The following is a 16,600-nucleotide window of genomic DNA, read 5'->3' as shown; positions in this document are numbered from 1 at the left end:
GGCCACCCCCACCAATGCCACCATCTGGGCCACCACCACCACCATCGGGGGCACCTCCACCGCTAGTGAGGCCACCACCAGCAGCAAGGCCACCCCCACTGCCAGCGAGGCCAACCCCACCACCACCACCATTCGGGCCACCACCGTCACTCGGGCCACCACCACCAGTGAGGTCACCCCCACCGCCAGCGAGGCCACCCTCACAACCACCACCATCCGAGCCACCACCACCAGCTGGGCCGACACCACCAACTGGGCCACCATCACCATCAGCAGCAGCGGTGGCACCACTCCTGTGCAGGGATCTGCAGCTGCTGAGCAACGGTGAGCCTCTCTCTGTGTACCTCGCCTGGTACGCAGGAAGTCGTGGGTTCGATCCCGACCCTGATGAGATATTAACCACCTCGCCTGATACGCAGGAGGTCGTGGGTTCAATCCCGATCCTGATGAGACGTTAACTACCTCGCCAGGTACGCAGGACGTCGTGGGTTCGATCCCGACCCTGATGAGACGTCAACTCCTCGCCTGGTACGCAGGAGGTCGTGGGTTCGATCCCGGCCCTGATGAGATGTTAACTACCTCGCCTGGTATACAGGAGGTCGTGGGCTCGAACCCGACCCTGACGATGCCAGCTGCTGCTGTATATTTGCATTCTGCATTTCTGTCCCCGTGGTCACCGCGTGGATTCTTCTCAGGGTCCTCAGGATTTTCCCCTCCACGTTGAGAATCGGCGTCATGCACTTCGAGTATTTGACTGCCGCTATGAATGTCCACGCGATGATGATGATGTTATCTGTCCACTTGATTCGGCTATCATTCGAGATGGCCAAGTCGCTTCTGGTCTAAGTGGGTCTATGGGTTTCTGTGGGTCTATGCGTCCCTGTGATTATGGGCCTCAGGGGTCTGTATGGGTCTCTATAAGTATGGGTCTCTGGGGTCTGTATGGGCTCTATTAGTATGGGTCTCTGTGCGTCTCTGAATATGGGTCTATGAGTATGGGTCTGTATAGGTCTCTATTAGTATGGGTCTCTGTAGATCTGTATGGGTCTCTATGAGTATGGGTCTCTGTGAGTGTAATGAGTGGCTCCAACACGATAAGAACTTGAAACGTTTATTAATAAAACTTCGGTACAGTTGGCTGTCTACTCGTCTCTTGTCACTCGCACCACGGATGCATGGCCCCCCAAGCGGCTTCGCTGCCCTGCGCCACGTGGCGCTCGCCCCACTCTCTAGCACGCCGCTGGCTGACGGCGCTGGCTAGGGAGCGGCTGATTGGCTGAAGGTTGAGCCGCCACGTGGCCGATAAAGATGGCGGAGCAGCGGCAGCGACAGGAAGCTCCTCTTGATTCTTCACACACCGACCCCGCACCTTGCTCCGGCCCCCACTTATATTCGCTCCCTGGCGACTAAACCCCGCCTCTGGCCACGTCCCTCATGGAACCTTTGGGAGCGTTCCAGAGGCTTCCCGGGTGGCTCCGCCCCATTACCTTTGGCCTCGATGTAATTTTTCCCCGAGATAACCCATAACTGCATATCACACCACACCCCACGTAATAAAGGAGATGGTGCTCTCATTGCATGAGTATGGGTCTCTGTAGGTCTATGGGTCTGTATGAGCATTGGCCTGTATGGGTCTCTATGAGTATGGGTCTCTGTGGGTATGTATGGGTCTCTATAAGGATGGGTCTCTATGAGTATGGGTCTGTATGGGTCGCTATGAGTATGGGTCTCTGTAGGTCTATGGGTCTCTGTGGCTATGTATGGGTCTCTATGAGGATGGGTCTCTGTAGGTCTATGGGTCTCTGAGGATGGGTCTGTATGAGTATGGGTCTGTATGGGTCGCTATGAGTATGGGTCTCTGTAGGTCTATGGGTCTCTGTGGGTATGTATGGGTCTCTATGAGGATGGGTCTCTGTAGGTCTATGGGTCTCTATGAGTATGGGTCTCTGAGTATGGGTCTGTATGGGTCGCTATGAGTATGGGTCTCTGTAGGTCTATGGGTCTCTGTGGGTATGATGACGACGACGATGACGATGATGATGTTGATGATGAAGACGATGTTCATGACGACGATGATGATGATGACGATGATGATGACGACGACGACGACGACGATGATGATGACGATGATGCGCTGCTGTGGTGTTGCTGCCTCTCTCCACAGAGCGGAGCCGGAGGAGAAGCTCCCATCACCATCGTCACCGCTCACCCAGACTTTTGGAGAGAGGACAGAGGTGGTGGAGACGCAGGAGGAGGATGACGACGAGGATAAAGAGGAGGATGAAGAGAAGGATGAAGAGGAGAAGGATGAAGAGGAGAAGGAGAATGAAGAGGAGAAGGAGAATGAAGAGGAGAAAGAGAAGGAAGAGGAGGAGGAGAGGGAGCGAGGGGTCCTGGCGTGTGTGGGCAAGGCGCTCCGCTCGCTCTTCGGCCGCCTGCTCCTCTGTGGTGGACGGCCCACGGCAGAGTAGCGGAGTGGTGGTGGTGGAATCGGTGCAACCACCACCACGAGCAGCAGCAGCAGCAGCAGCACCACCACCACACTCACTCACCACCCACACTCACCACACAATGGACTACAGCCAGCCTAGCCACGTGCGCGTGTGAAGAGTTAGGATAGAGATACAAAATAAGTTATAATGTAATAATGTGTATATATATCTAGACCATTGTTTATCGATTGTTGTTGTTAATAAATAAGCGGACTCAACAGAACGTTGCAGTTGTGTTTGTTGTGGCGAGTTACTGCTGCCTGGGGTCTCAGGTGACTTGCCTGGTATATAGGTCGTGGGTTCAATTCCGACCCTGATGAGATGTTAACTACCTCACCTGGTATACAGGAGGTCGTGGGTTCGATCCTGACCCTGACGATCCCTGCTGCTGTATATTTGGAGTCTATGTCTCTCTCTCATCATCACAGTGGCTGGGAGATGTTAACTACCTCGCCTGGTATACAGGAGGTCGTGGGTTCCATCCCGACCCTGACGATGCCTGCTGATGCGGATGGTGGGTTCCTGGTGGGGGGATGTGGGAGACATACAGAGAACCACAAAGATGCATAGAGACCCATATAAATACACAGAGAATCGTAAAGACAGACCCATAGAAATACATAGAGACCCATAGAGACACACAGATCCATACATATACATAGAGACCCACAGAGACCCACAGAGACCCACAGACACCCAGAGAGACACACACAGAGACCCACAAAGATACATAGAGACCCAATGAAATACATTTTACCAGGTAAGGAGCTATGTAGCGCTGGCTATTACAAACGATAGCAGCTCAACCAAGTGGCTGAAAACATCATCATCATCATCGTGTGGAAATGTATAGACACCCACAGAGACTCAGACTCACCATACAGAGACCCACACACTCACCACAGAGACGCACAGACTCAACACAGAGACCCACAGACTCACCTCACACAGACACACACAGACACCCACAGACTCACCACACACAGACACACACAGAGACCCACAGACTCACCTTACACAGAAACCCACAGACTCACCACACACAGACACCCACAAATTCACCTCACACAGACACAAACACAGACCCACAGACTCACCTCACACAGACACCCACAAACTCACCTCACAGAGACCCACAGACTCACACAGAGAACCACAGACTCACCACACACAGAGACCCACAAACTCACCTCACACAGACACCCACAGACTCACCTCACAAAGACACACAGACTCACCACGCACAGACACCCACAGAGACCCACAGACTCACCACCTACAGACACACACAGAGACCCACAGACTCGCCACACACAGACCCAAAGACTCACCACACATAGACACACACAGAGACCCACAGACTCACCTCACACAGAGACCCACAGACTCACCACACACAGACACCCACAAATTCACCTCACACAGACACACACAGACTCACCACACACAGACACACACAGACTCACCACACACAGACACCCACAAATTCACCTCACACAGACACACACAGACTCACCACGCACAGACACCCACAGAGACCCACAGACTCACCACCTACAGACACACACAGAGACCCACAGACTCGCCACACACAGACCCACAGACTCACCACACACAGAGACCCACAAACTCACCTTACACAGTCACCCACAGACTCACCCCACACAGAAACCCACAGACTCACCTCACACAGACACACACAGACTCACCACACACAGAGACCCACAGACTCACCTCACACAGACACACACAGACTCACCTCACACAGAGACCCACAGACTCACCACACACAGACACACACAGAGACCCACAGACTCACCTCACACAGAAACCCACAGAGACCCACAGACTCACCTCACACAGAGCCCTGTGTCGGCATCTTCAGGCTGAGCCGACCTCGAGGAGGCCCAGACAGGGTTCAGATTTTTCCCGCCATCACCGCCATTCGCCCCAACCCGAAGCGGAAGCAGAAGCTGGGGGTGGAGGTGGGGGGCGCCCAAAGAGGCGGGGCGGGAGGCGGCTTCCGGGGGTGTGGTCTCGCACTGGCACGTCACTCGGAGGGGCGTGGCTGAAGGGTACGTGGTAACGTCCCTCGCACTGTGACAGCACCGGTGACGTCACAATCACCACGTGCTTCCTCAGAGTATGAGACGGGCTTGAAAGAGACGGCAGCTTCTTAAACTTCAGCTGCTTCAGCTTCATCATCGTCGCCTTTCAAAAAACTTCTGCTGAAGCTATCCGAGCGAAACTATTGACGAGGTGAGTTTTGTGGGTGCGTGGTGAGTGTGTGGGTCCGTGTTGTGCGTTCGTGGTGCGGATGGTGGGTTCCTGGTGGGGGGATGTGGGAGACACACAGAGAACCACAAAGATGCATAGAGACCCATATAAATACACAGAGAATCGTAAAGACAAAGACCCATAGAAATACATAGAGACCCATAGAGACCCACAGAGACCCACAGACACCCAGAGAGACAAACACAGAGACCCACAAAGATACATAGAGACCCAACGATATACATTTTACCAGGTAAGGAGCTATGTAGCGCTGGCTATGACAAACGATAGCAGCTCAAGCAATTGGCTGATAACATTATCATCATCATCGTGTGGAAATGTATAGACACCCAGAGACTCAGACTCACCATACAGAGACCCACACACTCACCACACAGAGTCCCACAGACTCAACACACAGACCCACACACTCACCACAGAGACCCACAGACTCACCACACACAGATACCCACAAACTCATCTCACACAGACACAGAGACCCACAGACTCACCTCACGCAGAGACCCACAGACTCATCACACACAGACACCCACAAACTCACCACACACAGACACACACAGAGACCCACAGACTCACCACACACAGACCCACAGACTCACCTCACACAGACACCCACAGAGACCCACAGACTCACCACACACAGACACACAGAGACCCACAGACTCGACACACACAGACCCACAGACTCACCACACACAGAGACCCAGAAACTCACCTCACACAGACACCCACAGACCCACCTCACACAGACACCCACAGACTCACCTCACACAGACATACACAGACTCACTTCACACAGAGACCCACAGACTCAGCTCACACAGACACACGCAGACTGACCTCACACAGAGACCCACAGGCTCACCTCACACAGACACACAGAGACCCACAGACTCACCTCACACAGAGCCGACCTCGAGGAGGCCCAGACAGGGTTCAGATTTTCCCGCCATCGCCGCCATTCGCCCGGACCGGAAGCGGAAGTAGAAGCTGGGGGTGGAGGTGGGGGTCGCCGAAAAAGGAGGGGCGGGAGGCGGCTTCCGGGGGCGTGGCCTCGCACTCTCACGTCATTCGGAGGGGCGTGGCTGAAGGGGGCGTGGCAACGTCCCTCGCACTGTGACAGCACCGGTGACGTCGCAATCACCACGTGCTTCCTCAGAGTACGAGACGGGCATGAAGGAGACGGCAGCTTCTTAAACTTCAGCTGCTTCAGCTTCATCATCGTCACCTTTCGAACAACTTCTGCTGAAGCTATCCGAGCGAAACTATTGACGAGGTGAGTTTTGTGGCTTCCTGGTGAGTGTGTGGGTCCATGTTGTGGGTTCGTGGTAAGTGTGTGGGTCCTTGTTGCGGGATTGTGGAGAGTGTGTCGGTCCGTGGTAAGGATGTGGGTGCGTGGTGAGTGTGTGGGTCCGTGTTGTGGGTTCGTGGTGAGTGTGTGGGTCCATGGTGAGGATGTGGGTGCGTGGTGAGTGTGTGGGTTCGTGTTGTGAGTTCGTGGTGAGGATGGTGGGTTCCTGGTGGGGGGATGTGGGAGACACACAGAGAACCACAAAGATGCATAGAGACCCATATAAATACAGAGAGAATCGTAAAGACAAAGACCCATAGAAATACATAGAGACTCATAGAGACACACAGATCCATAGATATGCATATAGACCCATAGAGCCCCATAGAGACCCACAGAGACCCACAGAGACCCACAGACACCCAGAGAGACACACACAGAGACCCACAAAGATACAGAAACCCAAATACTAAACTGAACGATATACATTTTACCAGGTAAGGAGCTATGTAGCGCTGGCTATTACAAACGATAGAAGCTCAACCAAGTGGCTGATAACATCATCATCATCATCGTGTGGAAATGTACGGACACCCACAGAGACTCAGACTCACCATACAGAGACCCACACACTCACCACACAGAGACCCACAGACTCAACACACAGACCCACACACTCACCACAGAGACCCACAGACTCACACAGACACCCACAGACTCACCTCACAAAAAGCCCCGTGTCGGCATCTTCAGGCTGAGCCGACCTCGAGGAGGCCCAGACAGGGTTCAGATTTTTCATGCCATCACCGCCATTCGCCCCGACCGGAAGCGGAAGTAGAAGCTGGGGGTGGAGGTGGGGGGCGCCCAAAGAGGCGGGGCGTGAGGCGGCTTCTGGGGGCGTGATCTCGCACTGGCACTGCACTCGGAGTGGCGTGGCTGCAGGGTACGTGGTAACGTCCCTCGCACTGTGACAGCACCGGTGATGTCGCAATCACCACGTGCTTCCTCAGCGTACGAGACGGGCGTGAAGGAGACAGCAGCTTCTTAAACTTCAGCTGCTTTAGCTTCATCATCGTCGCCTTTCGAACAACTTCTGCTTTAAGCTATCCGAGCGAAACTATTGACGAGGTGAGTTTTGTGGGTTCCTGGTGAGTGTGTGGGTCCGTGTTGTGGGTTCGTGGTGCGGATGGTGGGTTCCTGGTGGGGGATGTGGGAGACACACAGAGAACCACAAAGATGCATAGAGACCCATATAAATACACAGAGAATCGTAAAGACAAAGACCCATAGAAATACATACAGACCCATAGAGACACACAGATCCATAGATATACATAGAGACCCATAGAGACCCAGAGAAACCCACAGAGACCCACAGACACCCAGAGAGACACACACAGAGACCCACAGACTCACCACAACAGAATCACCACACACAGAGACCCACAGACTCACCTCACACAGATACACACAGACTCACCACACACAGATACACACAGACTCACCACACAAAGACTCACACAGAGACCCACAGACTCACCTCACACAGAGACCCACAGACTCACCACACATAGACCCACAGACTCACCTCACAAAGACACACACAGGCTCACCATGCACAGACACCCACAGAGACCCACAGACTCAACACCAACAAACACACACAGAGACCCATAAACTCACCTTACACAGACACCCACAAACTCACCTCACACAGACACACACAGACTCACAACACACAGAGACCAACAGACTCACCTCACACAGATACACACAGACACCCACAGACTCACCACACACAGACTCACACAGAAACCCACAGACTCACCTCACACAGAGACCCACAGACTCACCACACATAGACACCCACAAACTCACCTCACACAGACACAAACAGAGACCCACAGACTCACCTCACACAGACACCCACAAACTCACCTGAAACAGAGACCCACAGACTCACCACACACAGACACACACAGAGAACCACAGACTCACCACACACAAAGACCCACAAACTCACCACACACAGACCCACAGACTCACCTCACAAAGACACACACAGACTCACCATGCACCGACACCCACAGAGACCCACAGACTCACCACCAACAGACACACACAGAGACCCATAAACTCACCTTACACAGACACCCACAAACTCACCTCACACAGACACACACAGACTCACAACACACAGAGACCCACAGACTCATCTCACACAGACACCCACAGACTCACCTCACACAGACACACACAGAGACCCACAGACTAACCACACACAGAGACCCACAAATTCACCTCGCACAGATACACACAGACACCCAGACTCACCACACACAGACTCACACAGAGACCCATAGACTCACCTCACACAGAGACCCACAGACTCACCACACATAGACACCCACAAACTCACCTCACACAGACACAAACAGAGACCCACAGACTCACCTCACACAGACACCCACAAACTCACCTCAAACAGAGACCCACAAACTCACCACACACAGACACACACAGAGACCCACAAACTCACCACACACAGACCCACAGACTCACCTCACAAAGACACACACAGACTCACCATGCACAGACACCCACAGAGACCCACAGACTCACCAACAACAGACACACACAGAGACCCACAGACTCGCCACACACAGACCCACAGACTCACCAACAACAGACACACACAGAGACCCATAGACTAACCACACACAGAGACCCACAAACTCACCTCACACAGACACCCACAGACTCACCTAACACAGACACCCACAGACTCACCTCACACAGACACACACAGACTCACCACACACAGAGACCCACAGACTCACCTCACATAGACACACACAGAGACCCACAGACTCACCTCACACAGACACACAGACTCACCTCACACAGAGACCCACAGACTCACCTCACACAGACACACACAGAGACCCACAGACTCACCTCACACAGACAGACACAGAGACCCACAGACTCACCACACACAGACACACACAGAGACACACAGACTCACCTCACACAGAGACCCACTGACTCACACAGACACCCACAGACTCACCTCACACAAAGCCCCGTGTCGACATCTTCAGGCTGAGCCAACCTCGAGGAGGCCCAGACAGGGTTCCCGCCATCGCCGCCATTCGCCCCGACCGGAAGCGGAAGTAGATGGGGGTGGAGGTGGGTGGCACCCAAAGAGGCGGGGCGGGAGGCGGCTTCCGGAGGCGTGGTCTCGCACTCTCACGTCACTCGGAGGGGCGTGGCTGAAGGGGGCGTGGTAACATCCCTCGCACTGTGACAGCACCGGTGACATCGCAATCACCACGTGCTTCCTCAGAGTACGAGACGGGCATGAAGGAGACGGCAGCTTCTTAAACTTCAGCTGCTTCAGCTTCATCATCGTCGCCTTTCGAATAACTTCTGCTGAAGCTATCCGAGCAAAACTATTGACGAGGTGAGTTTTGTGGGTTCCTGGTGAGTGTGTGGGTCCGTGTTGTGGGTTCGTGGTAAGTGTGTGGGTCCTTGTTGTGGGATTGTGGAGAGTGTGTGGGTCCGTGGTGAGGATGTGGGTGCGTGGTGAGTGTGTGAGTCCGTGTTGTGGGTTCGTGGTGAGTGTGTGTGTCCGTGGTGAGGATGTGGGTGCGTAGTGAGTGTGTGGATCCGTGTTGTGAGTTCGTGGTGCGGATGGTGGGTTCCTGGTGGGGGGATGTGGGAGACACACAGAGAACCACAAAGATGCATAGAGACCCATATAAATACACAGAGAAACGTAAAGACAAAGACCCATAGAAATACATAGAGACCCATAGAGACACACAGATCCATAGATATGCATAGAGACCCATAGAGACCCACAGAGACCCACAGACACCCAGAGAGACACACAGAGACCCACAAAGATACAGAGACCCAAATACTAAACTGAACGATATACATTTTACCAGGTAAGGAGCTACGTAGCGCTGGCTATTACAAACGAAAGACGCTCAACCAAGTGGCTGATAACATCATCATCATCATCATCGTGTGGACACCCACAGAGACTCAGACTCACCATACAGAGACCCACACACTCACCACACAGAGACCCACAGATTCAACACACAGACCCACACACTCACCACAGAGACCCACAGACTCATCACACACAGACACACACAGACACCCACAGACTCACCTCACACAAAGCCACGTGTCGGCATCTTCAGGCTGAGTCGACCTCGAGGAGGCCCAGACAGGGTTCAGATTTTTCCCGCCATCGCCGTCATTTGCCCCGACCGGAAGTGGAAGTAGAAGCTGGGGGTGGAGGTGGGGTTCGCCCAAAGAGGAGGGGTGGGAGGCAGCTTCCGGGGGAGTGGCCTCGCACTGCACGTCACTAGGAGGGGCGTTGCTGAAGGGTGTTGTATATGTCCCCCTTTCCATATTAATATTAACAAGTATTTTTTCAATACATATAGATACATATTTCTATTGTTTCTTTTAATTTAATAATGAATAAAAACACCAAACCAGGCCTCAGCATGGCATGTGGAGGTCATATTTACCTTGACCCACTAACACGATTTTTACGTTCAGAGCCCTCCCAGGGTCAGAGGGAGCAGATAGAGAGCAGAGCGCAGCGGATTGCAAGGGGCTGACGTAAACACAAAGCCAGGGTCACTGGGAGGTTGCGTTAGCCTAGATCTAGTTAAGTCAAAAAAGCTAATTGGTTCTGCATTACTATTAAAGTAACTTAAAGTCGGAATTTAACGACAGGGTAGGCTAAAGTTATTGATCTTCAAACCCACTTCAATTTAACCCTGCCACAAGCTACGTCAATGTAACCATCACCCGTCTGTTAATATGAAATGTATTTACATATTTTAATCATTTCTATACGACTTGACCCGAAGCCTAACAATCAGGTTTTCCTAAGTCAACATGAATGCTCTAATCCACCCATACACAAATAATAAGCCGGGTTAAAGTAAGAGTAGAGAGGAAAAGAAATGCAAGCGCACAGCAAAACTGCAACGTAAGCAAAGGGCGATGTTAAACCCAGGGTCGGAGAGAAAGGAAGATCCCGGTCGTCTTTGTATCCCCGCAGCGCGGGGTAGGAGTGTGTATACGCTCGGGGAAACACGAGTCAAACACCACAACGGGAAGCTGACCCAGACCTTGGATTAATACAGAATCATAACTGTGGAACTCTGATGAAATGAAATGTTAACTTAAAACTTCTTAACCATTTCTTTGTGCGTCGGTGAAAGTCGGAGGGAATATCGCCCCTCCCTCCAGGTTGTGCACTCAGACAGAGAGGCGCCTTCGAGACAATTTATAACATTTCATTGTTTTACTTGTGGGTTTTATGATAGGAGTATGACAACGGAATATACCGTGGGTGATCCACACAAGGACACACACTGACATACGTACGGACACACACACGGACGCAGATACATACGGACAAATCCTGACACAGCAAAAATCGAAAGAAACCCCGCCTTGTGGGCAGAATCCGAGTGAAGGGATTTTTGGGCATAAAAAGAGGATCCTGAGCATTGAAACCTCAGTTCGACCGGGGGGGGGGGGTCGGCTCACCAGAGTTCGACCGGGGGGTCGACTCTCGGGAGACAGTTCGACTCGGAGGAGGTCGGAACTCGGGGAGTTCGACTCGGAGGAGTTCAACTCGGGGAGTTCGACCAGGGGGGTCGGAACTCGGGGCAGTTCGACACGCGAGAGAGTTCGACCAGTGGGTCGGCTCAGGAGCAGTTCAAATCGGGAACGAGAGCAACAGGTCGCCAGCCGGCGAGCTGCAGAGCAAGGGGCGGCGAGCAGAGGCCAAAGTGGCCCCGTCGCTACCCACTGACGTTGGCAAGACTCGCAAGGTAGTGAGGCGCCACCGAGTGTGATTTTAAAAGAGCTGAAAGAAAGAGTATTGCTGAAAGTTTATTCTACATTGAGTCCAGCTGCACAGCGACCAATGCACCAAGCAAGAGCTTCTGCAAACCAGAGCAAGAGCACGTGCGACTTGAGTCATCCAGCAGTGGAGAAAAACCTGCTTTCAGCAAACCAGCAACGAGCACGTTCGAGTTCTCCACCCAGAGAGAGGGAGCGTGCCGATGCAGCTCATCCAGCAGCGGAGAGAAACTGCTGTCAGCGAACCAGCACGAGCGTGATCGCGCAGCTCATCCAGCAGTGGAGAGAGGTGGCCACTGAGCAGCACTGAGAGCGATCAAGCAACTCTCCCCCGTGGACAGAGGCTGGCTGCTGTGTGGAGGAGGGAACGCCGATACGTATGATGCACAACCCCCACTCACCCTGACCGCTCTAAAGGGAGCGAGTATCCCTTTCATACAAGGGACACGTTGACGTATGTTAACGCAAGAAGACCAACCACACTCACATTACCCTAAAAAGAGAACTCAACGATACGATGATGTGCTATGGCCCACTACACGACCAATCTGACGTTCGCTGGACCTAAAGACTCAACTCCAAACAATGACTACTCCACACAATTCATGACACACAAAAACACACTCAAGTCCGTGAACCATCTGGCCGTGTGATAACAGTCCGTCGTTTATAAGTATATTCGTAATTTTCCTCTTTAATATTTTGTTTTGGACTGTACTTCTAATCGCATAAGTTACCAACCGATCCATCAATACGAATTAACCCTTGGCACCTTCGCCACGGAGCTACGCTCCCGGGGAGGAATCGTGCTAAACCGATTTTCTGATCATACAATATTATTCACGGATAAATTAATCTCCCGTGAGATAACACGTTCCGCCGCATACCCTCACACTAAGCCATTTCGGTAATCTTATAGTCTGTCCGGTGGATCTGTTGTTACATTTATGCCTTTGGAAATAATAACTGTTTGATTGTCTTTTTATATGAATACCGTTGCATGTTAATCAATCGCCTGTGATAATGTGCTGACCATTTCAAGTATAATGATCGTTCATATTATAATGTATAAGCTTTTGTGTAGCATAGCATTGGCATGTTCTGACTCTCTCTCTCACTAACAGCAATCGCTTTATGCGGGGTCCATGTGTTATCAAAGTGAAATCGTACAGTCGTGGATGATACTGTCTTGATACCGTGTGGATACCGTGCTGAAGTTCCGAGGTTGAGAGTTCACATACATATTATAGTTAAGGTTTAATTAGAAATAAATTGATTAATACAGTTGTGGTCGTGTGATTCTTTCCTGAAATTTTTGCATAAGACCTGTATCCTGCGATGAGATATGAACTCGGGAACCTAAAGTATAAACACACCAATCCACACTCATTAAACTTTAAAGCAAATTATATGAACTTGGGACCTAAAATATGAACACTCGGGGAGTGTTAAAGCGAGAATCATTGTATTATGCTGATCAATAATACGAAGTTAGACAACGAGGCCGAATTGACACTAGCGTAACTAAAAACGATTGATTGCGTTATCCTGATTGATAACCCCACCTCGTCAACGAGGCGGGGCCTGATTATCATAAAGGCTATCATTAACACAACCACACCCAGTCGTATAAATTAATACGATTACCTCGCTAATTAGCATAGTTATACGCATAATTACACGAATTAACATAATTTTGGATTAATTCAGCAAATTTCGAATTTCATTTAATTTCCATTACTTTTCATCAATTTTCACACACCCACATATACAACAAGGGGGCGTGGTCACGTCCCTCGGACTGTGACAGCACCGGTGACGTCGCAATCACCACGTGCTTAGTCAGAGTACAAGACGGGCATGAAGGAGACGGCAGCTTCTGAAACTTCAGCTGCTTCAGCTTCATCATCGTCGCCTTTCGAACAACTTCTGCTGAAGCCATCCGAGCAAAACTATTGACGAGGTGAGTTGTGTAGGTTCCTGGTGAGTGTGTGGGTCCGTGTTGTGGACTCGTGGTGAGTGTGTGGGTCCGTGTCGTGTGGGTTCGTGGTGAGTGTGTGGGTCCGTGTTGTGTTATGGGTTCGTGGTGAGTGTATGAGTCCGTATTGTGGGTTCGTGGTGAGTGTGTGGGTCCGTGTTGTGAATTCTAGATTTGAAGCTTTCGTGACTGCAAGGATTGAATTTGTTGTTGTTGTTTATACTTTTACGTGACTTTACCGAATAGAACCAAAGAGTATGGATCCGTGTTGTGAGTTGGTGTTGAGCGTGTGGGTCCGTGTTGTGGGTTTGTGGTGAGTGTGTGGCTCCATGTTGTGGGTTCGTGGTGAGTGTGTGGGTCCGTGACCCATAGAGATACATAGAGATAAATAGAGACCCATAGAGACACATAGAGAAGCACAGAGATACATAGTGACCCATAAAGATACATAGTGATACATAGAGACCCACAGATATACATAGAGACCCATCGCAATACACAGAGAACAATAGAGATACATAGTGACCCATAGAGACACACAGTGACCCATAGTAATACAAGAGACCGACAGAGATATGTAGAGAACGATAGAGATACATAGAGACCCATAGAGATACAAAGAGACCCATAGAGATACATAGAGACCCATAGAGATAGACAGAGAACGATAGAGATACGTAGAGACCCATAGTGATACATAGAGACCCATAGAGATACATAGAGACCCATTGAGACACATAGAGACCCATAGCAATACACAGAGAAGCAAAGAGATACATAGGGACCCATAGAGCCACACACCGACCCATAGTAATACAAAGAGACCGATAGAGATATGAAGAGACGGACAGAGATACATAGAGACTCATAGTGATACATAGAGACACACAGAGACCCAGAGTGATACACAGAAAACCATAGAGAAACATAGAGACCCATAGAGACACATAGAGACCCATAGAGATACATAGTGACCCATAGAGACACACAGAGACCCAGAGTGATATACAGAGAACCAGAGAAACATAGAGACCGACAGGGACACATAGAGGCCCATAGAGATACATAGTGACTCATAGAGACACACAGAGACCCATAGAGATATGTAGAGATCGATAGATATACATAGAGACACATAGAGATACACAGAGACCCATAGCAATACACAGAGAACCATAGTGATACATAGAGACCCATAGAGATACACAGAGACCCATATAAAACACACAGAGACCTAGAGTGATACATAGAGAACCATTGTGATACATAGTGACCCATAGAGACACACAGAGACCCATAGTGATACATAGAGACCCATAGAGATACACAGAGACCCATAGAGACACACAGAGACCTAGAGTGATACACAGAGAACCATAGAGCAACATAGAGACTGACAGGGACACATAGAGACCCATAGATATACAGAGACCGATAGAAACACACAGAGATCCAGAGATACACAGAGAACAATAGAGATATATAGAAACCCATAGAGATACAAAGTGACCCATTGAGACACACAGAGACCCATAGTGATACATAGAGACCCATAGAGATATGTAGAGACCCACAGAGATAGAGAGACCCATAGAGATACACAGAGACCCATTAATACCCAAAGAGATCCAAAGATAACCAAAGTGATACAGAGACCGAATGAGACACAGAGAGATCCAGAGATACACAGAGACCCAGAGTGATACATAGAAACCTATAGGGACACACAGAGACCCATAGTGATACATAAAGACCCGTAGAGAAATACAGAGGCCCATAGAGATAGAGACCGATAGAGACACACAAAGATCCATCGATACAAAGAGACACATACAGACACGAAGAGACGCATAGAGATACAAAGAGAATCATGGACTCCAAAAGGGATACATAGAGTCCGACAGGGACACATTGAGTCTGACAGGGACCTATAGATATATATATGGTGACCCATACAGACACATAGAGACCAATAGTAAACATAGTGACCCATAGAGACCCATACAAATACATACAGACCGATAGAGACACACAAAAATCCATAGACACACTGAGACACATAAAGACACATAGAGACCCATACAGATACAAAGAGACACATAGAGACACACAGAGACCCATAGTGATACATAGAGACCCATAGAGATACGTAGAGACCTACAGGGATACATAGAGACCCATAGAGATACACAGAGATCCATAGAGATCCATAGTGACCCATAAAGACACAAAAAAATCCAGAGATACACAGAGACCAATAGAGCTATATAGAAACCCATAGAGATACAAAGTGACCCATAGAGACACACAGAGACCCATAGTGATACATAGAGACTCATAGTGATACATAGAGACCCATAGAGATATGTAGAGACCCACAGAGATACATATAGACCCATAGAAATACACAGAAACCCATTAATACCCAAAGAGACCCAAAGAGAACCAAAGTGATACAGAGACCGAATGAGACACAGAGAGATCCAGAGATACACAGAGACCCATAGTGATACATAGAAACCTATAGGGACACACAGAGTCCCATAGTGATACATAAAGACCCATAGAGAAATACAGAGGCCCATAGAGATAGAGACCGATAGAGACACACAAAGATCCATAGATACAAAG

The 16,600-nt window shown here is 50.3% G+C and overlaps 2 long non-coding RNA genes across 2 annotated transcripts; both read right to left on the bottom strand.

Moving 5' to 3' along the window:
- Nucleotides 1-2,759: 2,759 nt before the first annotated feature.
- LOC142907594 (uncharacterized) lies at nt 2,760-6,377 on the bottom strand. Its single transcript, XR_012931111.1, has 3 exons — nt 5,689-6,377; nt 4,347-4,820; nt 2,760-3,014 (listed from the first exon to the last, which is right to left on the bottom strand). It is a non-coding gene; the product is annotated as an uncharacterized LOC142907594 (long non-coding RNA).
- A 332-nt stretch (nt 6,378-6,709) lies between these two features.
- On the bottom strand, nt 6,710-15,814 carry LOC142907593 (uncharacterized). Its single transcript, XR_012931110.1, has 3 exons — nt 10,271-15,814; nt 9,155-9,788; nt 6,710-7,278 (listed from the first exon to the last, which is right to left on the bottom strand). It is a non-coding gene; the product is annotated as an uncharacterized LOC142907593 (long non-coding RNA).
- Between the last annotated feature and the right edge of the window lie 786 nt (nt 15,815-16,600).

Source organism: Petromyzon marinus, chromosome 80, assembly GCF_048934315.1.
Source record: "Petromyzon marinus isolate PM22_M1 ecotype Great Lakes invasive population chromosome 80, UKy_Petmar_22M1.pri1.0, whole genome shotgun sequence".
NCBI classification, from domain to species: domain Eukaryota; kingdom Metazoa; phylum Chordata; class Hyperoartia; order Petromyzontiformes; family Petromyzontidae; genus Petromyzon; species Petromyzon marinus.
This window is presented reverse-complemented; position numbering and strand designations above follow the sequence as displayed.